The 26,688-nt window shown below is 44.9% G+C and overlaps 1 protein-coding gene across 3 annotated transcripts in view; it reads right to left on the reverse strand.

The window, feature by feature from the left end:
• The window catches only part of TEX2 (testis expressed 2), a 44,940-nt gene extending 26,921 nt beyond the window's left edge, over positions 1-18,019 (reverse strand). Inside the window, exon 1 of one of the 3 annotated variants that reach the window (XM_066200282.1) lies at positions 17,935-18,019. The gene's annotated coding sequence lies outside the window, so the exon portion shown is untranslated. Of the gene's footprint in view, positions 1-8,245; positions 8,306-17,744; positions 17,802-17,934 lie in introns of those variants that run through there. The other 2 variants (XM_066200283.1, XM_066200284.1) reach the window with 2 other exon arrangements.
• Between the last annotated feature and the right edge of the window lie 8,669 nt (positions 18,020-26,688).

Genomic DNA, 26,688 nt, shown 5'->3' on the forward strand with positions numbered 1-26,688 from the left:
TCCCTGCCAAATGTACCTCTGACTTCCAGAGCCCCATCCCACCCCAACATGCTGAAGTTCTTCACTCCTAATCTCAGTCCCATCTGCATGCAACACTTAATGCTTTATACCTTATAAATAAAGAAAATTTGAAACTCAAAGCAAGGTCAGAAAAAAGTAAAGGTCATTGTGTGGGGAGCGCATTACTTAAGCATTTTATTGACTCATTATTTTATTGATTCATGAAAGTGAATTTAGCATATATTTACATGGAAAGGAAATAGCATTTAAACCGGAGCACTGGTGACCATACACAGAGACGGAGCAGGAATTACAAGATTAGCTCTGCCTCTCCAGCTGGGAGGCAGCACTTTATCTCCACTGCCAAGACAGCGAGTTTACCGCTAGTAACGGAATTATTTTTCAGAAGCTGTTCAAATGCTGTAATCAAACTGTCAAGCTGAATTAATGCGAGGCCTTTGCTGACGTTTAAAGAGCAGTTCAGGAGAACGATTATGCGGTGGTGAAGAAATTGCACTTCACAAACAGTTGTGATATCAGATTGTATTATCCAGCAAGCCACTGCCACCTGTTCGGCATCATCATCCTACTAAAGGTTGTAGCCCTTTCTACTTCCTAGCAGAGCTGCTCATGTAAACATTTTTTAACCTGCCACTAAACTAAGCTGGGTTAAACATTTCAGAACAGCAGATCTTTGCCATGCAGCTTATTCGGAGCGAGTATCTGTCCACAACTTCCTACGCACTATAGTTGTCCATTTTATGGCTCCTGAATTGTTGACAATCCCTTGCTTCTTCCAGCATTTCTGTACTTCCCAAGAAGGCTGGACAGAAGAGGCTGCATGTTAACCTGCTTCATGCAAAGCCTTCAGAAATTTCATTTTCAGGGTTTGGTTGTTTGTTTTTTTTAAGTCTCATTTCATCTGCCTATGACTGGGAGCCAGTTTGGATTCGAAGGACCAAAAGAAACATTCAGACCCTGGTCAAGCTATCACTTGACATCTCACCCTTACTCTGATGACTGCTTAGGAGACAAAAATTCTTCCTAAAGATCAGTTCTGACTTCAGCTTGTACCATGGAACAGTTTTCTTCTGTCCTCCCCAAAATCCATCTGACCCATCCAAGTAGCAGCATTAACAGAGAACTCCTTTCAGTGATGGAGATGTGGCTCCAGTCCACCTGGGGCTCAGCAGGTTGTTTCTTACTACATCCGTGGATCAAGTGGTCCAAATATTAAGAACTCTCCGTTACCTGAAGTTTACACATACACTTATCAGTCATCTGTATGTACAACTTGGTGAGTGCTAAGATTGGTAAGAAATTTGGTCTCTCATTTCCCTGTTGGATTAGCACAACTGGGAACCAGCAGCAGACACAATCCATGCTTCTGTCTGCTGCCCACCAGGGACATGGTTCCACTTCACATAGTTCAGACTGCAAATTACCAGATCTTTTGGACAAACACCCCAAAATTTATTTTGGAGAGGGGAAAAAAATACTACCAGACAAGACACCTATTCAACCTCCTTTCCGTAGTGCTGGGCCATCAGCTATCACACGTTTAATATTTTGGCCCAGTTGTGAAGCTGCAAAACTAACAACACCAAAAATTTAACGTAGGAAAACCCTACACATTTTCCAGGTCACTGAGCTATCACAACACTATACACTAAGGCAGGAAAAAACAAACAAACAGTAATCAAACCCCCACAAATACAGTAACAAAATCCCCCTCTTTCACAAAAACTGTTGGCATCAGTCTGACCCTTTCACTTCTGCTGTTCAGCATTAACCATTTATCAATAATCTAGGAAAGCAGGAGAAAAGGATTAGCAATTCCCCCCCAACCCCCCCAGCATTTTCACTGTGGCATTTTGTATCAGCTAGAACTTCCTGGGTTTGGATAGCTCTTTAACACACTGTGTTTACGCTGAACTTTAATTAGCTCCTGTTTAAACACCAGTTGCCATGCTGTGCTAATGCAGTGCTAATGACCTGAAACAGATGAACTTTACTTGCACACACCAAATGTACTGAAAAGAGATTTTACTGCTTACTGAACAAGCAAGATTTTAACATCATGATTAACAGAGAAAGGACGGAAATTCTTGATTAGCCAGTATTTGCCTACCTTAAGCACGTTACTGTACCACAAATTATGTCACATAAATGGACATGTTTCCAATCCATTCCTGAACACAAACTCTGTTTTATTGTGGAAGATCTGGGCTTTCATTTTGTTTTTCGTTCCCAAAGTAGATGCTGAGAATTCCCAAAGTAGATGCTGAGAATTTTTTTCCTTGACAGCTCTTTCAGGAGGTGTTAGGTTTTGATAAAGTTATTTCACCAGGCTCTTGAACTACACATTTTTATCCCTTAAATAATTTTAACAGATTCACTTCTTACTCATTTCTGGCTACATTTTCCTTACTCATTCCCTTCCCTTACTCCTCAGCTCCTCTCCCAGCTGTTTGAAGACCTGATGTTCCAGCCTCACCATTTGAAGTGGCACAATTCCAAACTGATTGTTTGCAGATTATATTGGTACTTTCAGAAACACAGGTTTTCACTGGTCCTTCTTTTGAAGGCCACACTGCTCCCCATTCTCTAGCTGCCTCTTCAGGGTTTTTTCTGGTGTTGATTCTGAAGATGCAAGGTATCCGTTTTATTTATGTGGCAGGAAGATCTGAGTAATAGTCTTACATCCTCAGGCTTCAAATTATCCGAAACATGAACTTTTACCCGGAAGGGCAGAAGGCTGCTCAGAAAACAATTCCTTTCCCCCAAAGGTTTGAACTTTGGATGCTGTTGCAGGGTGGAATGAGATAGCTGCCAACCAGCTGCTGCCATTTCCACTTCTGACCTCAAGGCACTGCATCCCCATCTCCCAGAGAAGAGCAGTTTATAATCCCGACCTACAGGCATTGCTTCTAGAGCTCCAACAACAGGAAACACTGAGCCGGGCAAAGAGGGAACGCAGCGGCCCGGGACAGACAACATTCCTCACCCGCCCTTCCCTACGAGCAGGGAGGCGGCGGGGCCGGAGCTCAGGATGCGTCTGCCGGGGTGACAACACGTCTCCACCAGGCAGTGCTGCCTCTGGTGACAAACAGGGACACGCAGGGAGAGCCCGGCCGGGACACCTCTTGTGTCCTTCCCAGCAGTGACTAATGGGGAGTTCGCAGGAAGAGCCTGCCAGCAGCCGGCAATGTGTCCTTGTGCCCAGCAGCATGACCACCTCTCTGCTCCTTTCCCGTGCAGTGGACAAACACACCCCACCCTCCTCCAGCCCCGGAAAGCACCCGTGCACAGCACTGAGAAAACACACAGTCCATCCAAGAGCCTTAGACAATTATGCCACCAACTTTATACGGCACAGCAATTATTTCCACATTAACAATTTAGAAAGTGATTCAAACAACAAAGCAGCAAGCTAGGAACCAACTTAAAATGTCAAAGTTGCCATATACCACACTTAGTCATAATCATTCAGTTGGAGAAACGGGCCGGATTGGGTAACTAAATTCACATGCTTTGCAGCAGCCAACCACTCCAATGTCATTGCTATTACTTATTGCAACATCTTCATGAGGGGGAAAGGGTGCAGAGTACACTGTATTAGCAAAAGGCTTTCAGAAAAATGTGCAGCAAGGTTCAACACTTGTATTTTTGTTGCTACTAAACACAGACCAAAAAATGTGTTTTCCACAAAACAGAAATTCCTTTCTTCCTAAGTAAAGGAAAAACCCTAAAAGTTATTAAACAGCACTGCAATACTTTCCCCTGTATCTGTCAGTTGCACCAGAAGAACAAGTCCTAAATGCTGTTCAGGAAACAACCAGTTTGATTACTGATAATGCTACAATTCAACTTCATGCAGATTGCCACAGCTGCTCACAGGGAAAGATGTTTCTCACTGGTTATGCTTCTGCTTTCCCCAGTAACCCTCCTGGGCCATCACTCGTCCAGCAGACAGCTCCTGCTTCGGCAGACCGGGAAAACAACCCAGTTGTTCTTTAGGATTCGTGGGGCCTTTTTTATAATTTTGGGTAACACGATAGTAATTTTCAAGTGTCAGACTCAAAACAGGTAGACACTTTATACTGTAAATCTACCCTCCTTGGCGGGAAAGAGAAGTGGTATAATTGTTTTAGACAATCTCTGCAGCCTCCATGAGGAGTGACAGATTTTCTATTAACAGGAACAGGAGCCCACTAACACATTACAGCCATGTTCCAAACCAGGCCAGCAGCACATTAAATCTTTCCCAGACTGGGAACACCTCCACAAGCCAGTATGATCTGAAATTCATATCTGCTCTCAGAAGTTCTAGATTCTGTTTGATTTACTAGAGATTCAACCAGTATCTGCCTTCCAGCACTGAGATATGTGGGAGAACTGCTGCAATTCTCTATACTTATTTAAAGTAAGTAACAGACTTCTCAGCATCAGACAAAATTTTCTGTTAAGAAGTCTTCATTTCAGGTCGTTCAAAATGAAGTACAATACTAGTGAAAAGTACTACTTTGCCAGAGAAGTAGTCTAGAAAGGCAATTCCCATTTAGCCCAGAATGCCCTCCCTGAAGCAGAGAGCACAGCTGCTGGACATTATCTGTCACATGGATTTCATCTCATTCAGCAGATCTATAGCATAAAAGACAAAAAAAAAGGGGGGGGGGGGGGGATACAAAATGCAAAATTCAACATTCTTTCCTATCCCCATTCAAATTTCTAATTATCATCAATTAAATTCCCCTGGCATCTCCGTGAGTTAATGTATTCCATAGTTAACATCTATTGTTCCTTTTACATCCACTAGTCATTACTTTTAAATGAACTACAGAGCCAGGGTTGGTAATTACTATCTCACAATAGTCCTGTGAAACCTTTCTGTCAGGGATCCAGTTACCCAGCCTGGAGATAAGGCTTCTAAGCACAGTTTCCATCAGGAACAAGAAGGAAGTTTTGCTTCACTTTCCAAATTCATGCAACTGGATTTGAGATACGGAGGTGGGGGGGACAGGGGAAAAAAGACCCAACAAAACCTGTTTTAAATCCAAGGGCAGAAATGAAGAAGTTTATATCAATATCAAGTACTATTAAAAAACTGTGGTCAAATCCCAGATCATGGCCAAAACTGATGGTGCCACCCAGTATGGATCATAAGATACACACAAAGCACATACCCCTGAGAGAGTAACCCAGGTCAGCACAACTCACCTCCAGCAGGAGCTCTCTGAGCAGCATTTAAAAAAACCCAAACATTTTTGTGCAAATGCTTTAAAGCTCAGAAGAATTTAAGTTAAATAATCGGCATTTAAATATGCTTAGGGATACTTAAAAAGGAGATCCTAGGAAAGATTTTAAAGTCTTGTCAATGAGACTACACTTCTAACGAAAATTATAAACCTATCAAAGAGACAAGTAAGAGTCATTTTAAGTCCAGGACAGAAAAGTCAACTAAAACTGCAATAGCAAATAAGGAGTCTTCAGAACTACAGGAATTTTGTTGCAGACAAAACTAGTGGAATTTTGTTGCTGCTGCTGACATCCCCAAGCTTGACTTTACAACACTTCAAAAATAATCAAGCAAAAGTTGTTTAATGTTAGCTAAGCGAGTGTATTCTATATTAACATTTTCCCCAAAGACCTAAGAAAGGTCAGCTACCACATTAGTTCCTCTGCCTTTACTGATAGAAGAATAATTATTATTATTTCCTATTCTCCTTCCATGACACACCACTTACCAAAACTTTAAAAGCTGCACTGCAGCCCCATTTTAACAAACACAAAAAGCTAAGCAGTTAAAGGTTCTCCAGAAACTCAGAAAAATTTAATTTCCTCTCTAATGGTTTTCTGAAGGCTGAAGTGAAGCAGTATTCTTAAGAAACCCAACATTTGCCCTAACAGAAGAAATAAAAGACGTTTTTAGGCAAAGCTCTGCTCTTTGGAATAGATTCAAACTGCACCAGAGTGTAATTATATTAAAGAACATTTACTCCCAGTTGGCACAATAGGAATGAATAAAAATTCTAGTACATACATAATACTTTCTCCATTCACGTGCTCTCCTCCTATGAACTATATTCTTGTTTAGCATTTGTAATTGCAAGCAACAGGGTAGCACCTTTTCCTTCCAAAACACTCCATATTAAACAGTTCAAAGGGACCTTTTATTATTTCCCAGAACAAAACAAAATAGTAACAAGCCACCACATCCCCCCGCCCCCCCTCCATCACAGATTTTGGGGTTTTACTCATTTCCTATAACATATATTGCTGTCTTTAAAATTATGTTAGAATATGTGGTTTTTCCAGATAGCTAGTTGCTAGCATCAAAATTACCTAAAAAACTAATTTGGCCACAAGTGAGAAGAGAAATGCCCTAGAAAAAGAAAAGTTTACAGACCTAAATCTGAAGTTTCTGCAGCAAGGGATTCAGAAATAGACACATTAAAACAAGGGCAAACTCAGAGACAGCCTAAAGCCGCCTTTTCCCACTTTTCTCAAACTGCTGTACCTCTTCAGAGTCACCCTGGCCTTCCAAAGGAGAGCAAAAGAGCCCCACAAAGGTCTTACAATTCTGAGCAATAAATACATAACTGCTGCATTTGCTCTCTTCTAAAAGGGAGGAGAGCTTACACCAGAATCTTTTGGTGCTGCACAAGTTCTGCATCTCAACAGAACACGCTGGATTTCTGTGATAATAAAGCATCAAAAGCTTACACATAAAAAATTACATGTTGTGGAAAGGGTAAATGCTGAGGTAAAACTGTGCAGAATTGCAACTCGCTATCTTATCTCGGTGGGACAAAAAATCACCTCCTCATTAATCTGATAAAAGATTATCTAAAACCTCCGTGGATTACTCCTCTGCCCACATGTCCGATTAAATGAAAGGTCACGATGAAATCTTTAGGGGAAATTTTGACCGAGTGACTTAGAGAAAAGCATGTTTCCAAAATTAAGTCAAACAAGGTGCCCTGAATCTTAAAATTAAAAAGGGCTTATCAGAATTGTCTTGCAGGCTCTTTTTTCCCAGTGCAAATGCACATCAATAGACAGAACTGCCTACAGGTGGCAGGTGAGCATTCAAGGACTTCTTACATTTACATTCATTTCCTTAACAAAAAAAATTCCATGAATAGTCACAGTACCTGCCAAGGGAAAACAACCATCACACACCTTCATATGAAAAGGTTTTAAAAATAAACAGGCTGGTCCACATGAGGCTAAACTCAGATACACAGAGGAGCAGCACCAGTTAGTAACTCAAACTCTAGCTCCCCATGTAAAATGTTGCTATGAGAGATGATTAAAAAAGGAATGGAATCTACAGATTTACCCATAGGTATCCAAAGACTTTTTTTTTTCCAGGGGATTTTTAATGCTCAATCAAATTTCATATTTGTTATGTACAGCCTTCATTTTAATTTCATGTTCTGCAGAGGATTAGCACACAAGGTGCTTTATGGGTTTTTAACCTGACAGGACAAAACACAGTATACAATCATGGTTTCTATAGGTCTCAGAGATATTTTCAAAATTCCAGAAGGGGATATTCTCTGGTATTATTACATAGGACTAAAGCATTTAATACTTAGAAGTACTTAGAAGTTTTGGACCTTGCATATCCCTAAGAAGCAAGGTAATAACTCTTCAAATAAAATAAACTCTTCAAATAAAATAATCAGAAAAAACGGGCAAAGATCTGCAGACCAGGCAGCTGGCACAAACTGAAACAAGACTAATCAAAGCAAGGCTATTTTGAGAAAGCTTCAATTCTCTGGGGAAGGGAGGAGGGCTACATTTACATTTAATACAAATAAAGTATTCATACCTAACTAGAAAGGCAGTTGTACGTAACACATGAAAATTAATTATCTTAAGGCACCTGAAGATACAGAGCAAGCTGCAAATATTAACATAGGGAAGTGCTGTTAGAGAGCACATTGATTACAGTCATTCACCTCCTTGCATCTCATCTACCCAAGGAAAAGTGTCTTTGATAAATGCAGAGAATGCATTTACTACAGATGACGATTTCTCAGAAGCTTCTGCAAGCATAATCCCCAGAGGGTTCAAAGGACAGAAAAGGTAAGGAAAAGGACAATGAACAGGACTTCAAAACATGCAAGTCTTTTCAGAACTGCCATCAAGTTTGAAAAGTGGTAGGACAAAACTAATTCAAGCCAAAGAGTCAAACTTTTCTGCAAAGTTTCTCTAAAATAATTGTTCCCAGCACCTCAGAAAGGCACTCCTGCCAATGACTCCATGCCATGCAATGAGTGGTCTCTCCTGTCACTAGATTCCATGAAAAAGTTAATGGAGAAAGGTATTACCAGCATTTCCTGCTACCTGGAAACTGCAAAAGAAACATAAATCAGCACCACGTGAACAGAAAAGCTCTTTGTGATCTACGTTTGGAAGAAAATGGACTAGAATTCCAGACTTCGCTAAAAGCCTTGTGCAGGTAATCATGTAACTTTTAGTTTCAGTATTATTAGAAGGTTGAGAAGAATTTTGCCTTAACTTACCTGACTGAAGAGTAGTGTTCACACAGATTATGGAACAAGTAAGATGATAAAGAGTCACTAACACCTTAAAGCAGCAACAGCAAAGACCAAGAACCACATTAATGCAGCTTTAGAATTACAAATATTCTAGCAAGAACTGTGCAGAGATCATGAACTACTTTCTGTGCATAAAATACCTAAACTTCTAACCTATAGAAAGATCCATAGAAGGTTAACAAAACAAACTCTAAAGAATCCTTGTCCTAAGAATAGCCAGAAAATGAAATGTCAGATTTGGAATTGGTGAGTACCAGACATTTCTCTCTCTGCTTAAGGCAACACTCATTCAGATTTATGTTCAACTCAGATACCTAGAAACTAAAATGCAAAAGTTCAGCAGCACTGTGGCTTTCCAGCTGGAGGACACAGCGTGACGAGCACAGGACAACATCCAAGACACTGAAATGGAACCCAGATGACCCCAAACAACCTGAATTTTTACCATGCTAAGGACAAAGCATTTTGCTTATTAAAAAAAGCCCAAAACCCAAGCATTAACACATAAACACCGTCGACCTTCAATGAGCAAAGATATTAAGTGAGGCTCAATGAAAACATTAGGACAGGGCTGAAGCAACTATACAACTACTAGTTATTCTATTACAGTACATTCTAATTAATTTCACAAAAAAGCATTAAGGCAAAAACCAGTATACGGCAAAAGCATTTCCACATGTGCTTTCATGTAAACACATTTTCTTATTTTTCCCCACAGTATTTATAACTCTAAGCATTTCAAGGTGTAAACTTATTAACTGGCAGACACTGGCAAGATTTTTCCCTGGACTTTGTTATTCAGAACATGAAAGAGGCCTTGCCACAAACAGCACCGAAATCAAAGGCAGCAGCTCCATCTGCATTCCCCTCTGTTTCTTGCATTACACACAGAAGAGAGCAGTACTTAATGAATCGCTGAAATATATTAAGGCTTTCTGGTGGTTTGCTTTTGGGTTACTTTTTCTGGAGCAATGGAGGTAACTCCTATCTCTAGCAGCTGCAACACTCGGTAATTGCAACATCTGACAGGTCAATTACAGACTGCCTGACCTCAACAGCTGCTTTGCAGGCCTGGCTCCCATTGAAACCAACTGAGTCAAAAAATGATGAGCACCTCCCACAACATATTTTTTAATGCCTAATTGCTAAGAAACCATGGGAGGTAGATACATGAAAAAAAAAAACAAAATCCACAACCCAACTTTGCTGACATTCTGAATTTAAATGATCATTTCACAGGAAAGTAAAGACACCATATTGCTCACAAGGAGAAAGAAAGCCAGTACACTGAGTGGGTAAAGTGAGGTCCTTGTGCATATGGGAATCCTTCCTACTCTTGTTTTTCTCTCTCAAAATGTGGTACTGATAACAAGCCTGGAAGGATAATTTGTCATGTGGGTTTAAAAAAAAAAAAAAAAAGGCAAACAAAATAAGATCGGGAAGAACATAAACAGAGCTCTCCTCTCTTCTTTTTTCAAACATGGTCTTTCCCTGTGTGAATCAGGCCATCAGTGTGAAATCAAGGAAAAATAAAATTTTCCTAAAAAGGTTTAAGTTCATGAAAGGTTTTCTGAGCTTTTCAGCACTCCTTGAGAAGTGTTCTCACCCATTACTCATTGTCTCTCAATCTTTGCTCCTCCATGCTATAATTCAGTCACAGCACACAGACACAGGTCCTTAACTTAGCGGAAGGCAAACCTCAGGTTGACCAGTACAGTGGGACTTCTGTAAATGAAATCATTCCTCCAGAACTCTATTTCAGAGAGGCACATACTAAATTTTGACCAGCTGCATAGGGAGCTGTAAAACACACACACAGATCTCACTTCTGAGAACATTAGTGAGCATGGTTGTCTCCAGGAATTTCATCTGACAACCCCACTGGCTGAAAAGTAAAAAGGTCAGCAGGTGGGTGTCTTGTAGCAACACACACCAGAATTCACCAGTTACCTGCTGAATTCACAGTGCAATATGAACACCTTAAAAGAATTTAATGAATTTTTAAGAACTCCAGTTCTACTTTACATTCAAGCTGCATCAATGCAAACTCTCTATTGTCGTTCTCCTTTGCAGTTAGTTCCTTGTAAAAAAGAGCAATAGTCTTCCCTTTCTTATCCTGTATTTGCTATTCAATAAACAGGTATCATCAGGGTAATGTTTGTCCAGGAAATGCCTTCAACACCAAAGAAGTTTTTACTGCTGCACTCAGAAATAATTTCTATAGTGTCAACCAGTTAAGAAACAGTTAAGGGTGAATGCAGTCCCCTGTATATGGGTCACATCTTGTGCACACACATGCACAGAAAGAGAAGTGTCATTAAGCAGCTTCAAGGAAATTAATTTTAGGTCATCAATTTTAAGATCTTGATTTGCTGGGAGATAAAAGAACAGCAAAAGCCACCAGATGGATTCAAAAGGGCAAAGGGAAATAAGTGTCTTTGAGCCATATCCTGCCTTGTCCAATTACAGAATTCTGCAGGCAAGTCTAATTTCAGGCATAGGGCAACGTTCCTATATCCATGCTTAATTCATCCAGCAGGCATTTGTTTATCAAAGAGAGTCAAGCTGTGCATTACAAGCCCTGTGAGTATGTTTGTGGGTACACACAGCACATACTCATCAGGGTGTGGGTGTTTAAATGAGGCCTTTAATTGTTCAGAGAGGTCAGGGCAGAGAAGCCAAGCAGGCGTGGCAGCTCAGGTTGCCTTCCAGGACAAGGTGACAAAACAGTGAGGACTGAAGGGTGAGGAAGCTGCTCCCATCCCTACAGAGCTGCCTCTGCCAGGCTCTGTACAAGGAAGGCTTTAGATACAACACTGGTCACTCTCCTGGGGGAACGGAACAGTGCGAGTGGAAATGCACACACGGGATGGAAATCTCTCACCTCCATTCATCACCACCCCGCCAGACAAGCTCCTCTCTGAAAACGAGGAACAGCCTCCACACCCCCTCAAAAGTTCTCCCAGCTCTGTGAAGGATCAGAAGTGTTATGTCAGCAGACAATCCCTTCCTCAGCAGCCTGAGATCTGAACAAACCACACCAACCAGCACCGATCTGGCTGGGGTTACTGGAGGAGGAGGCTCAAAAGCCACTGTTCACACCTCACCCATTTGTGTCTACAAAGAAGTTGGCAAAACAGTCAGCCCATGGTATTTTCATTGGTAAATGCAGTGCTTAGGGCAGCTGGATGGAAGGAGCAGAATAAAAAAAATATCCCAAGTAAGCAAAACCACTCATGGGGCAGCAGCACTATTTACTCTCTTGCATCATTTCAATTGTGAAGTTTTAACCTGGTAGAAAGAATGATAGCTATCTAGATAGGATTTAAAAGCAAAACTGGAAAGCTGGCCCAACTCATCAGAAAAGCAAAGGTTCATAAAATACTCAAAAACCATTGCCAATCCACATCTCAAAGCTGCGTGACAAAAGAAATGGAGAGCCACACAACTAAATATTTATACTCTTAAATACAACACACCTTTTAATGCATCTTTTCAGATACTCACAGAGTTTTCTGAAACTGTCAGGCACTGCTTTCAACTTGCCTGAAAACTCTCAGCAGTGTTAAGGCTTCTGGGGACACTCGGCCTGGTCTCATAAAGGGAATAATAAAAGGGAATAAAGGGAATTACAAAACAGGAGAAAGTTTGTAGGCACAGCTGGTCCGTTCTCCATCCATATCTCTTGCTACTCACTAAAAATAACATATAAATAGAAGAGTAACACTTTTTTCTTTTCTATAAAAATAGTTTTGTAAAGTTGTCACGCATTTGCTCAGACGGTTTATTCAAAACCTGGCAGAGCATTTATTAACCAGCACACTTCTGAGTTGACAGATGTTCAGGATTATCTCCCCCTCAGTTCTTTCCACTTCTCCCAATTCCTTTGTTTAATACTCCAAGTCAAGTTGAAAAGGAAGAAGTGTGGAAGTGATTAGACAAAAAGAAATGCTAGTGAGGAGGTCCTACAAAGATAAGCCTTATCAAACATCACAGCAGCTCCAAACAAGACAAGAGTTGTGCAGATCACTTTCATTTCCTACTGAAGTACGTTTATTTACGTGACCAACCCCAAGCATTACACAAGAGTATTAGGAAAGAAAGTGAAGCCCCACCAGGCAACAGTGACGACAGATACATATTAAGCAAGCAGAACCCTAACGCCCTGCTTGGAAATCATCCAGAGAGAAATGTTCACCTTGCCCTGGCCACAGCGGGGCAGGGAGATGGGAACAAGAGGCGGGAGGTGACAGCAGGCAGGGCTGCGGGAATGCCCTGCAATGCTCTGCTCTCGCAGGGGCATCGCTCCTGGCCGCAGCCAGAGGAGTGTGGGATGGAGCCCTGGCAGGGATACTTGGGCTTTCAGAAGACAGGGAAACACAACACGCCGCAGCTCGCAGGCAGGAGACAGCCAGCACAACCCAGACAACTTCCACTGTCTCTCCTTGTCACATGTTGGGCGACATTTCCTACCCCAGCTCCCACAACACAGGCGTGTGAGCACCACCAGCTCCTTCCCCACACAGAACCCTCATTCTTCCAGCCCGTCTGGGCTCACAAAAACAAACATTTTTCTTTTCTCAGTCTTAATCCTGACTTCCAGGGAAACAGAGCGGTTTTTACATCTCTCTATTTAATTTCAGATCAGCACTTCACTGCAGCTCATGACAGGTCACATTCACATTTCACTCCTCTGCCATCTGCTTTGAAATTCCCAATATCAAAGGAGTCTGTACCTTTGTGCTGATAATTTTGCAGTGTTATTTTACAACTGATGTGTAATTTAAACAAAGCACATGAAATCCAGAGTAAGATCTAAAGCCTTGTAGCTCTGTCTTCTATTTCCACTATTAAAACCCAATATAGCAATTTTCTGGCTCAAACAGATCCTTTAAAAGAGCACTCCAATGCCTGAATAACCATTTTCATACTCTTAAGAGATCCTGTTCCAAGCCTGACCATCCCACCTTCTCACAGCTCCAGGATAAAAACCCTGCAGGACACACAATACAGTCACAGCACTAAGGGACATTCTCCTGCAACATTCCTGTCATCCAGCACCAGCAGGGTCGGAGAGCATAACACTTTATAAACCACTGAGACACTGGGTAATGAATATTAAAGCCTGGTTCACACAGTGATTCATTTCCCTGCCCTCCTGGCCTTCATGGGAAAACACCGCTGTTTACCATGTTTATTGATCTTCTGCTGTCCATCAGCCCTCTTCCCTTTCAGAACCCCAACTGCCCTAGGTATTGATTTGGACTTTGCAGAGTAACACACCTTACTGTCAGGAGAGGACAGAGTTAAAACGAATAGGAGAGACAACTAACAGAGAAGTAGGAGTTTTGAGGAGCAGAAAGGCAAGATCAGAGAATAAACCCTTTTTTATCATTGTATTCTCATGTCTCTCCAAAGACAGTAACAACTGGCTTCAACAGAGACAACAGTACCCAGAGAATAAATATGACTGGTAAACAACACAACAGCCTGGAACTCCTCTCCTCCCAGAGGGTGAAGCAGGAAGAAAAAACACCAGCAAAACTCACAGGGATTGCTGCACACTGCAGACACCTCAGTCACACTAACCTACTCTACCATCCAAACTTGCTCCTCCTGCTTCCTTCCTCTCTCCATTTCCAGCAGAAGCAAGACTGGCCTTGGCTAACACAGGAAGTCTTCAAGCATTGCCTCTCAGATGCTTCAGTTGAGCAATTTCAACTTAGGACGCTTGGATTTTATTTTTCAGAGATAATGGTCATCAAGGAGTCCATTAAAGGAAAGGATGAAAGAGGCAGATCCTGCATTACCAGACTGCTCTGACTGGGAGTCCTGCACTGCGCTGTTGTATTGTTACTGTGCTGACCAAGGAGAAGAGATTTTGCTCTGGACAGACTCAAACGCATGAAACCAAGTGAGCACACAGCAGCCTCCAGTGCAAAACCCCAATGAGGAAATGTGGGAAAGAATGTAAAAATCACCTTAAAAGACTTAAAATTCCATTTGTCAAGTACGGAAATACTTTAGGACCTGTGGTACACAAAGCTTGGCCCAAATCCAAGCAAATCCATTCACTTACAGCTCCTCTGAAGAGGACACTATTGAGTGCCATCTCTGCAGGAGGTCAAACCTCATCCCTCACAATGCTCTGAGGGAGCAGGGGCTGAGGCTGCTGGGTGAGGATAAACCCTCCCAGCCAATGCACAATCTTCAGGTCTTGCTGTCTTCAGCTGGAAACGGGATTTTGATCAATTATTATTAACTTTTCACCTTCAAACTTCTGTGCTTGCCATGTTGACAGAAGCCAAGTTATAGAAGCCAGCCTCCAAGAGGAGATAATTCACAATGCTGTCAAGAACAGCTGATCATATATTTTTGTGACACAATAATTGGGGTTTTTGTCCAGAAAAGATGATTAATTCAACCACTTGCAGTACAACCCCTCCCCAAACCGAACCCTTTACTTTGTGAATCTGAGCCATTTAGCACAATCCGCTACAACACGGAGTGGTACGTTTCTGTTTTTTGGTATCCACAGTTCTGACATGATATTGTTCTCTCAGTAGCTCAGTGTTCTACCCACCTCTGCCTTGAAAGCACAACACATCCCTTCAAGTGTCCACTTTGCATTACTTAAAAATGTTCATGCCCTTGATCAGGCACACGTGGCACCCTTGTGCACTTCCAGAGCTGGTTTCTACTCTGAATACATCTCTTCTAATTTAAAGTACATATTCATGACAGCTCACAGTAGTAACTCTTATCTTTATTTCTCTAATCTCTAAGCCTACATTATGCTCTCATTTTCCAGTATACATGGTAATCTGATTGTTTCATTTAGGGCAGTAAGGGTTTCTAGAACATGAGGCCTTTATGCATGGATAAATGTTTTAGAGCACACTGAATTAGCATTACTACTGTGGACATCTGATACCACAGTTTCTAGCTAACCAAAGAAAAAGAATAAAAATCCAGAGATTTGAGGGACTTTTCCAAACTCCAAGACTGTGTTTAAAACCAGAATTTACTTTCCCTGCCCTCCATTCTTTTGTAGATGTACAGTTTATCCTAATAAACAGCCTTCATTTTTCTTCAACCCGGGCAGGTGTCAGCTACACTCTGCACACTCAGCACCACAATTTATTCATCTCACGGGCAAAACGGGCTAAAGCTCAGTCCTGGAGAGCAGGACAGGGGAACATGTCCTTACCTGCGCCCACTGCCATGCCCGTGACTGTCACCTTCACCCACACAATGTAACTGCTGGCCTTCCAGACGTGCTACAAGAGAAATCCTCTGATTTCCTCTCATGGAACTGGGTGAGCTGGCACAGAAGGTAGGGGCAGAGCAGCACAACGCCCAAATCCATCAACTAAAAAGCTCTTTGAATGCCACAATGCATCCTCGGTCCTCTAGCTACACGACTTTAAATGTATTTCAGTTATAGCAGCCTTTTATTTGCTAAGTAAATTTCTGTATCTCCCATTACTTTGTTTACACACATACCACAACAGAGAAATTACTGGCATTACACATTATGTCCAGGCTTCCTGCTCCACATTCTTTACTTTGAGAAACAGCTGGTTCAGAAGTTCTTTAGCTAGAAACAATTAAGCATTTGGTATTAAAAGCTGGAAGTCCTAAAAGCTCTTATCACACACAAAAAAAGTATGCAATTAATACACACTATTGGGCCCTGTCCTTCTTCAAGTTTTAAATTTGGATTTTAGTCAATGATTTTGGTGGGGGTTTTTTTCTGAAATAGGTCATTTCAATAAGTTCTTTGCATGGACCAGAAGTGCTGTTCACAAGAGAAGTGTTCAGTTTGCCAGTGGAACTCCCAGGCCACACCATACCCCAGCAAATTCCAAGACATCTCGGAGCACAGAATCAACTTCTTGGTCTTTTACTCAAGGGAGAAAGCAGCCTGCACTCCTTTAGAAACACCACCTCAAGCCTCAGCACCTACTTGGAGCACAATTAATATGCCACCCACAACACAGCACCTTGCTGGATCAGCTCTGAAGTCAGACAGAACAGTAACCTCCCATAAATCATAAAACAGCATGATGTCAGAGTCTTTAAAAGTCAATTTTAACATCCCGAATCACTAGGTTACCCTTTTACGCTTAAGGTAAAGTGCTTTTACCTCTCATTGAGCACATTTTCAGTTCCAAGAAAATCAAAACAGGGTACTCACACTGCCTGAATTTTATTCAATTTAAGAATATTAAGTTATTTTAGCACTAAAAAGACAACATTTTCATCTAAAAATATACACCCCTGAAATTGTGAACATGTCTCATTTTTCCTGAGTAACACGGGCAATATCATCTTGGAAGAGGAGTATGACAAAGCATCTTAACAGAAGATAATCTTACAGCACTGAAGACTTAAGCTATTTTATCTCATGGTTAAAACACTTAAGTTACACACAAAAGTTTAAGTTAACCTCCGCTGTGTACTTAATTTCCCAAAATTATAGTCAGGACTGCCTGAAGACATTTGCTGACAGATAAAAATCACCAAGAAGTTGAGCACAAACATCCAGAAGGAACTTTAGCACACGCTGAAGAGACAGGGCACACTGGTTTAGCCCCTGAACTGCAATGAAGATAACACAGATGACACTGAAAATTACAAGAGAAGCAGAAACCAAGGAGCCGACAGCTAGGGCAAGAGAGAGGAAACAATGTGAGTAGACAGGAAACCTCTCGCCTTTGGTGGCAAAAGCCAACTGAAAAATTCTGCCCTGGTTCCAGCAGGAGCGACCGCTGCCGCCTCCTCCCTCGCTTGTTTTTAAGGTGTCGCTCGTAACTCCGGCAGCTCCTGCCCAGCTGCAGCCCCGGCACGGCAAACCCCGCGCCGAGGGGAAGCGGCTCCATCCCGCCCCGGCCGCGCTCCCCGCGGGCTCTCCCCGGCCGCCATCCGCCCCGCCCGGCCCCGGGAGCCGCCCGCGGCCCGGCCCGGCCCGGCCCGGCCGCCGCCCTCGGCCCCGCGCTCCTCCCTGCCCGCAGCCCGCGGGGACCGGCGGCACGGCCGGTGCGGGCGGCCCTGCCGGCACTGCCCGGCCCCTCAGCTCAGCCGCGGCTCCGGCACTGCCCGGCCCCTCAGCTCAGCCCCGGCCCCTCAGCTCAGCCCCGGCCCCTCAGCTCAGCCCCGGCCCCTCACCTCAGCCCCGGCCCCTCAGCTCAGCCGCGGCTCCGGCACTGCCCGGCCCCTCACCTCAGCCCCGGCCCCTCAGCTCAACCCCGGCCCCTCAGCTCAACCCCGGCCCCTCAGCTCAGCCCCGGCCCCTCAGCTCAGCCGCGGCTCCGGCACTGCCCGGCCCCTCAGCTCCCGGCACTGCCCGGCCCCTCACCTCAGCCGCGGCTCATGGCACTGGCCCGCTCCTGCCCGCGCCGGGCGGCGGCAGCGGCGGGGAGGCGGCGGCGCCGCCAATCCGGGCCCCGCGGGGGGACGGGCCTGCCCGAGCCGCCGCAGCGCCGGCCCGAGGGGCGGGACGGGGCGGGACGGAGCGGGGCGGGCGGAGACGGGGCCGGGGAGAGGCGCGGGGGCCGCGGCCGCCGTCCGTCCGTCGGGCGCGGCCGGTGGTGGCCACGCTCGGAACGGCCTCCGGGGCAGGAGCCCTCGGGCCCGCGGCCGGCGCGGGTGCGGGGCTGCGGGCGCTGCCGGCTCCGGGCGCTGCCGGCTCCGGGCGCTGCCGGGCGCGTCCAGCCTCCCGCGCCCCGAGCCGGCCGCCCCGATAACCCGCCGGTTCCAGGAAGGCGGCTCTCGCCTCGGTGCGGGCTTGTGTCACAGCCTCGGTGCGGGTGTGTGTCACAGCCTCGGTGCGGGTTTGTGTCACAGCCTCGGTGCGGGCTTGTGTCACAGCCTCGGTGCGGGTTTGTGTCACAGCCTCGGTGCGGGTTTGTGTCACAGGCTCGGTGCGGGTTTGTGTCACAGCCTCGGTGCGGGTTTGTGTCACAGCCTCGGTGCGGGTGTGTGTCACAGGCCCGGTGCGGGTTTGTGTCACAGCCTCGGTGCGGGTTTGTGTCACAGGCTCGGTGCGGGTTTGTGTCACAGCCTCGGTGCGGGTTTGTGTCACAGCCTCGGTGCGGGTGTGTGTCACAGGCCCGGTGCGGGTTTGTGTCACAGGCCCGGTGCGGGTTTGTGTCACAGCCTCGGTGCGGGTTTGTGTCACAGGCTCGGTGCGGTTTGTGTCACAGCCTCGGTGCGGGCTTGTGTCACAGCCTCGGTGCGGGTTTGTGTCACAGCCTCGGTGCGGTTTGTGTCACAGCCTCGGTGCGGTTTGTGTCACAGCCTCGGTGCGGGTTTGTGTCACAGCCTCGGTGCGGGTTTGTGTCACAGGCTCGGTGCGGGTTTGTGTCACAGGCTCGGAGCGGGTTTGTGTCACAGGCTCGGTGCGGGTTTGTGTCACAGGCTCGGTGCGGGTTTGTGTCACAGCCTCGGTGCGGGTTTGTGTCACAGCCTCGGTGCGGGTTTGTGTCACAGGCTCGGTGCGGGTTTGTGTCACAGCCTCGGTGCGGTTTGTGTCACAGCCTCGGTGCGGGTTTGTGTCACAGCCTCGGTGCGGGCTTCGCCGCTGACACCGCTGAGGGAGCGGCTGTGGCAGGACGCGTGTGCGCGACCAGGCACGGAGAAGCTGGTCGGGATCTCTAAACATCTCAGAAATGGCCAAAAATTATCGGCTCCCTAACCGAGCAGGCACTTAGCCCAGGAAACGTGCCCTGCCGGAGGTCGTTTTATTTACCCTTCGTATTCCCCAATTTGCAGCACACAGAGAAAAAAGAATTAATTTTCTGTGTCAAAAGGTTGTTTTCTCAATAATGGTCTTATGCAATAAATTACAGCCTCTCTACTGCTTTTACCCTTTACTTAATTGCTCTTGCTTCTGAAGACAGTTAATGATGACATTACAGCATTACACCAGGTCAGACTGATGCTGGCCTTGGCTGCCCGGGTTTCTTCAGTCAACCCTTGGGTTCATGTGGCTGTGCCAATTATCTTCTCTTTAATAATTTCAGTTTGAATAAAAACATAATCCTGCATGACCTTTCAGTCCCTTTATTTCATACCGGCCTTTAAATTCATGATACTTTATGAGGTGATGAGACAAAGTTTATTTACTAAACAACATTTAGCGGGATATGTGAGCAGAATTCAAATTACTCCCGGCTAGGCAATGCGAAGAGTTAAGTGTAAATTATTAATTTTCAAACAGTTTCCTATGTTGTCTGCAGCTGTAGCTGCGCTGAGGTCTGGGGTGCTGTTGCACCAGGCGTTATACATATGGGGTTGCAGTCTAGGTGCAGGTAGCACTCAGACTGCCCCTCTCATTAAATGGCAGCGACAGTTCAGTGGTTGTGGAAGTGAATTATTCACAGGCATCTTTGAGTTCTGTTCTTAAAAGCAAGATTCCTGCCTGTAATGGAAAACCAGAGTTACTGAGAGCAGCCAGCGCCTGCCAAAATCTGTTTCAGTGAGGAATGGCCTGAGCTCATCAAACGGATGGTCAGAGCCTTCAAGCTGTTGGATGTCCAAGCACTAAACTCAGCAGTCTTAGGGTTTGCAGCTGGAGGAACTGAAGGAATCCAGCAAAAAACTGCATTGTGTGAGCATCACTTGCAGCACCTCAATTTATTCTTAATTTTTTTTAATGAAAAAACATTCTATTTGAAATACAGGTACAAATGTATTCATCTAGGACACGTTTCTACTCATGGCTGTCCTTGTATATAGGAAGACCTTTGAATCCTATACAAAGCCAATGTTAATGTTTCCAGGGTCTGGAGATAAGATAATGGTTGTTTCCTTAACGACAGGTTTTCCCTGCAGGAACAGAGCCCATGGCTGAAACTGTGGCTGAGGGCTCGGATTTGGCTGTGTTAAACTACAATCAATTCACTGCAGCCTCTGAAGCTTTTTCTGCCCTCTCTTTGCATGTAACTTAAGCAACACATAGACTGAAACTCTTGATCTCAAGATAAATATTTGTCCACCTGGAGTTAGGTCCCCAGCAGAGGCTTCTTCCACAGCATGGTACGTGCTGAGCAAAGGCTGGAGGCAGCCACTGGGAAAAACTGGGCACAGGCTGTGTCTGACCAGGCTACCACGCTCTGGGCTTCATGGGAACCCTCTTCTAAAGGCAAGTCCCAGGAAGAGAGGGAAAGGGGGAAAACTCCGAATATTTCAATCACTCAGTGCTGTAAGAGTAAATCCTTTTGTTGGGTTATTTATCTTCCGCCTATCCTACAAAAAGACAAGAGAATGAAGTAATGCTTATTTATTTTTAATATTTCAGTATCCCATGTATAAATATACAGTCATTCTGAGAAACAGCAGCCTGCAGGCTCTAGAAACAAGTATCTACAGTCAAGAGCTGCTTTTGAAAAGAATTACTTTAATCTTTCGGAATATGTGAGGGAGACATTTAAATACCTTTAAAGGCAATGCTTGAGCAGGCTGGAAAAGAATAGGTAATATTTCTCCCCCAGAGCTACTGTGAGGCTCAGTTCATTTCCCTATGATGCCCCCATCAGAATTTCACAGCTCAGGGCAGTTTAAAGCCTCTACTCTTGTGAGAAAAGAACATTACATGAGCTTTGGGGTTCCACATGTTTTTCACAAATCCCATTGCTGTCAGATCCTGGGGAAGACCCGAGAGCTGCAGGACAGCCCTGCTTGCAATTTTATGCTGAGGAGCTTTAAGAGGAATGAGGCGGCAGCTGAGCCTGAACGTGTGAATCTTGGCAAAGGCGGGTCTGGGTGTGTGACACAGCTTTACTCTTGGTTTGTTTGCTTGTTACCAGTGCAACATTAAATGCAAAGGAAAGAGGCTTAGCCTGGAAAAAACCCAAACAAGGCTCCAGCCCACCCAGTGTGTGCAGAGCCCAACAAGGACTGGCAAGGCTGGGCTCCCAGTGCTACAGCTGGCTCTGCCTGTGGCTATGGAGGGGAGTATGAGCGTCCTCAAAGTCACATTCCTTCCACAGCACTTGTGGGCCCATCTTCACACCAGTGAGAGCGTTCTCAGCACCTCCCAGATTCTTTCCCTGCCAGTGGCTTCACTACTGTCTTTGGATCTGAATTGTCTAATTTGCAAATTGCCCATCCCGTCCTTCACCCATCACTTTTCCCTACACTACCCTGGGTCAGGCTCCTTGCTGGCACGAAGGGGCACAGCCTGGTCATTCTCTCCCCAGGGACCCTCCCCAAACCTGGCTCCAACTCTGCTTCTCTGTTTCTAAAATCCCCCTGGGAACTGCAGAAATTCTGAGCTCTTGTTGCTTCCTGTACTAAGGCACATTATTCTGGGGCTTGGGGGTTTTTGTTGCTGCTTCATTTTTAAGGCTGAGCTGAGGATAGATCACAGAATCGTTAAGGCTGGAAAATACATCCAAAGATTATTGAGTCCAACCTTTGACTGATCATCACCTCGTCAGCTAGACCAGAGCATTCATAACTCTGCAATTACAAAAGCAGGTCTGAAATCCAGCTGTAAAACAAAATATCCAAAAGAATGTTGGAGAGAAAACATTAAAAATTACAGGAATTTAGTCCTCATTTGCCCTTGTGATCTTCCTATTTCCCCCTCTCTCTCTCTCATTTTTTTGCCTGTTGTTTGTTTGTTTTTTGTTTTGGTCTTTGTTTTTTTGTTTTGTTAGGGGGTTTTTGTAGTTTGGTTGGTTGGGTTTTTTTGTTTTTGTTTTTTTTTTAATTTATTCAAGGTTTCTAGACTGCCAAGTATCTGTGGAGAAACAGCTCTGTGCAACTGCTCACGTCAAGCCCTTGCACTCAGAGAAGACACGTTTCCAGGGCCAGAGGAGGTTCCACCTTGCACGTGTCTCCAGCACAGCCTCCGGTGGCTGCCAGGAGCTCAGGTGGATTCCAGGACAGGCTAAAGCAAGGCCAGCAAGGTGTGCAGAGGCAGAGCCTGTCAGGGTGTGCTGGTGCTGCCAAGGTGACACCCAGAGGCAGAGCTGTTCCCAGGAAGGTGCTTTGCGAGGCAGCCTGGGTCGGGCAGTTTCAGTGCTGGGAACTTGCACTGGTTTCTCTCAGACCTGCGAAACATTCTGGATGGGTCTCACATGGGTTTGTCTCTCCGTGACACTGAATCCAGACTGGGGAAACGACCAGAGCCACACCTGCAGCGATGCCACCCATCACTGGGGAAGGGGCAAGTCCCTGGGCCACCCAGAACGGCCACGTGCCCGCTGCCAAAGTCACAGCAAGGTTGTCCAGGCTGCTATCTGTATTTCAGTGTACCTGGCAAATGTACAAAACTCTAAAAGCCTGAAATCTGATCTGCACATGGTGGAGAAGTCAATACTCCTCCCTCCACAGAGACCTTGGTGAGGTAGGATATTGCGGCTGAGAGCTGGAGCACTCCAGAGTGAGCAAACCCCAAAGCTGGGGGAAGGTTGGGGGATAGAGTGGCACTAAGGCTGCAGTTTGTCTGTGCAGCTATTGCACCACAAGGCCTTGACAATAATGTCACATGCTACAGACAGTTTTCTGGTAATCAGGAAAAGCAGAGCACAAAATAAACAGTGTGTCCTGACCTTTCAGCTGCCAAATCATTCACCTATTTTAAATCTACAAGTAAATTTAGTTCTGACATTACAGAACAGCTGAAGATACACGTTTAAATCAGGCACATACACTGCAGTTTTTCCACGTGCCCAGGAGCATTAACACCAGGCAGCAGCACCCTCCTGCTCCCACCTGGACAGATGCAATGGTTCTACACTGGTGTCTGTAATTTAAATAGTTAGTTAAAGGAAAAGAGCATTGACTAGAGACCAGAAATGAACAGCAGCCTTTAGATCCACAAGTCCAGACCAGCTGTCAGGAGGTCCATAATGGCTTTTTTGGGGCAGAAAGAGAACAAATGGTCGGGCTGTCTCTGATGATTATATTGCCCCTTGTCTTCACAAGGAAAGTCAGAAAAATTAATCTGAATTAATAACACCTGTGACTTGAAAGTTACACAAGCGAGTTTTGTTATTCAGAATTAAGGTGGCCTTCATTTGATTTCGCTTTCTTCATTTTCCAAGTAAGGTACACTAAATCAGATTAATGCCGCTTAATTCTGAATATGAATATCTGCTGAGGTTTTAATTGAATTTAACTAATCTACTTTGAAATATAATTCAGCTCAGGTTTCCTGAGTGTCCCCTTCAAGGAAAGACTCAAATCAATAGCCTTAATGGGAATTGTTCCTCGATTGTGCTGGCATGAGATCAAAACATCACTATCATAAAAATAGCCACATTTTGCTTAGATGTCTGTGTTCTGAGAGCATTAACACCCGCCCCAGAGCTGAATGTATACCTGCTGAAATGGCATCAGAAATGGCAGCATGAAGTGAACTCTTAGTTACAATGGAGGGGTAAAACACTGGCTTTCGTTCCTCCAGCTGCGATGGAGAACAGGCATAGGTGGTCAGGGTCATTTCCATGTTCTCAAGGTGTAAACAGGATGCATTGTTTTCATAAGGCTGATGTAATTTAGGCTGTTGTGCGATTCTAGACAGTGTCATTTCAAACCTGAATGCTGCCAGAAGCTTTATTTACATGAACTTCATGGAGGTGTGAGGAATTGCTGTCTCTGACAGGAACTTGTAACCTTCCACTGAGCAGCAGCATCCTCATGGCCCATATCTGCACATCTTCTTTTTCCAGCTGAGCTTGCTGGGGAGGCTGGGCTTAAACAACGAGAACATGAAGGTGCAGTCACCCCAGAACAAACAAGAGCCCAGCTTTGAAAACAAACACAGCATTGGTGTTTTCCCAGGTCAAAGAACTGCCTCTGACAGAGCACTCAGTGCCTGTCCAGTCACATAAAATGACCATAGCCAAGATTCAATCCTTCCCTGCTCTCCCTACAGCTAACCACCAGTGGCAGCTCCATCCTGGCCCATTTCTCCAACAGATCCTGACCCAGCCTCCGAAGACAAAAGTTCTCGGTGCCTCCACAGCTGGATTATTGTTCTGGATGTCACATTCCCCTTTAGGAGGAAGATGCCAGCACAGACATATATTAAATAACATTTCACTGTGCTAGTCATTCAGGTGGCTAAATAAGGAACCTGTGCTCCTTAGGGTTTCTATAGGCAATGAAAAGGGACAGGTTCCAAACAGGACTGTCAGTGGCAGCACTGGAGAGCAGAGCAGCCTCTCAGCTCAGACATGCCAGGTAGGTGTCTCATGAGGCACTGAGAATATTCTGCTCACCTTCCCTGTGTCATTTTCCTGACCTGATGCATAATCCAGTCTCCAAACCTGCCCAGGTGCCCTGACCCTTCTGTCCAGCTCCTGCAGCCATCCCCTATTGCCACTTTCTGCAAACAGCATCACACTGAGCAGGGCAGCATCTGGCTCCATGTGACCTTGGGGGTTTCTCAGAGTGCCATTAAAACCTGCAATTAAATATTGCTCAGTAATCTATCCAGCAAGAATTCCTGACTCAAAATTCCAAGTGCTGATGGATAATGTAATATGTTTTCCATGTAAATCCAATGAGATATACTAAAGAATCTGATTTGTACATGCAGAGTCTGTGCTGGAATAAGAAGTAAACTAAACACGTCTAAGCTTTTAGAACGTCAAGTCCAGATTCCAGATAATATTAAAACTTTCCAGATTTGAGTGAGACTCACCAGGCGGTGCTGCCCTCCACTGCATTTAGACAGAGAATTAATCTTGATACTCAAAGCCTTCCAAAACCTGCATGTTTTAAAAATAGCAAAATTTATTTCTCTTGAAATATATGCTCGTTACAGCTATTTAGGAACCCCTTGCTGAAGTCATATGGATCTTGAACCTCCCCTGGGGATGGTTTAGATGTCAGTGTGCATCCATTAACAGATTGGAAGCTGTCCAGGGCAATATTGGAGAAAACACACCATGTCCAGGCTTTCTTCCGGTTTCTTCTTCTGTTAAACAAGACTCTCTGAGCAGTCCTCCACAAATAAATCCAAGGTTAAATATGATAAATAGGGCGAGGAATGCAGAGAAATTCAAACGGGTATTAGCAATGCATCCTGCTCATTGGTCCATGGGGTACTTCTCTCTAGTCAGAACGGGAGTGTGGAGCAAAAACTCTTGGGCAGTGAGAATCTCATCTTGCCCCGATTCCATCACTTTCCCCCTCTCCTTGTCACTGACAATAAGTGTGCAAAGACCTTACTCTTCATCAGCGCAGTGCCACATGCTGAGGGCACAACCCCAATTGACAGAGAGTTCAGGCAAAAGCTTACCAGACCCAAACGGGTTTAATGTTGCCTTTCACTGGATATTCTTTTGCAGAAGAAACAACCAAGTTCTCCTACACAGGCAGGCAGCTGAGAGAGGAACAGCCACCCTAAGAAGGCAAAGGGGCAAATCTGGAGCAGAAGCTGGTGCATTCAAGGTTTCTGCGAGCTGGAAAACGTGGGCTTGGAAGATGCAGGGAGGAGGGCAGTGCTTGGGGTGACGGGGAGCTCCCAGCTCCTACAGCAGCAGCCTTCTCTCCAAACCAGGCAGAACCAGATGAACGCTACAAGAATGACCTTGAGCATAAAGAAGTGCTTCTGGATAAGTGCTGGCTAAAAGGATTGAAATTGCATGCAGAGAAAGAGAATATTGTCTGATTCCTCTGATTTTAGAGGAAACAGAATTTTGTACTTTCTTTGTAAATAGAAGGGCTGCATCAAAGTACCTGAGTGATCAATTTTCCCTGCTATTAGAAACAATCTGCTGGGCACAAAACCTTTTAAGTGCTTTGGTCAAAGATGGGACATAAAAGCTCCATTCATTTCCTCATGGAAAGGCAGCAACTTCATCCCTTTGACTGCAAGTGCACAGAGCTTGAAAAGCCAAGGATGCATGAAGGGGACATGTGCTGGGGACATGATGATGCTGACACTCCTCTGCCCTCAGCCTCATCTTTCACTGACAGAAGTACAAAGCAGGTGTAAAGCAGCTTTGTGATTTGTGCTTTGGGAAAAAGCACCAAGTGATTTTGGACCAGTGAAATGACTCTAGAAGGCACAGCAATGAGGAGCACACAGCCCTCTCCATGCTTGTATGCAATGAGGAAAACACAGATGTGACCTTTGTCAGCAGTCAGT

Source organism: Chamaea fasciata, unplaced genomic scaffold, assembly GCF_029207755.1.
Source record: "Chamaea fasciata isolate MVZ Bird 193981 ecotype frontalis unplaced genomic scaffold, bChaFas1.0.hap1 SCAF_19, whole genome shotgun sequence".
NCBI lineage: Eukaryota > Metazoa > Chordata > Aves > Passeriformes > Sylviidae > Chamaea > Chamaea fasciata.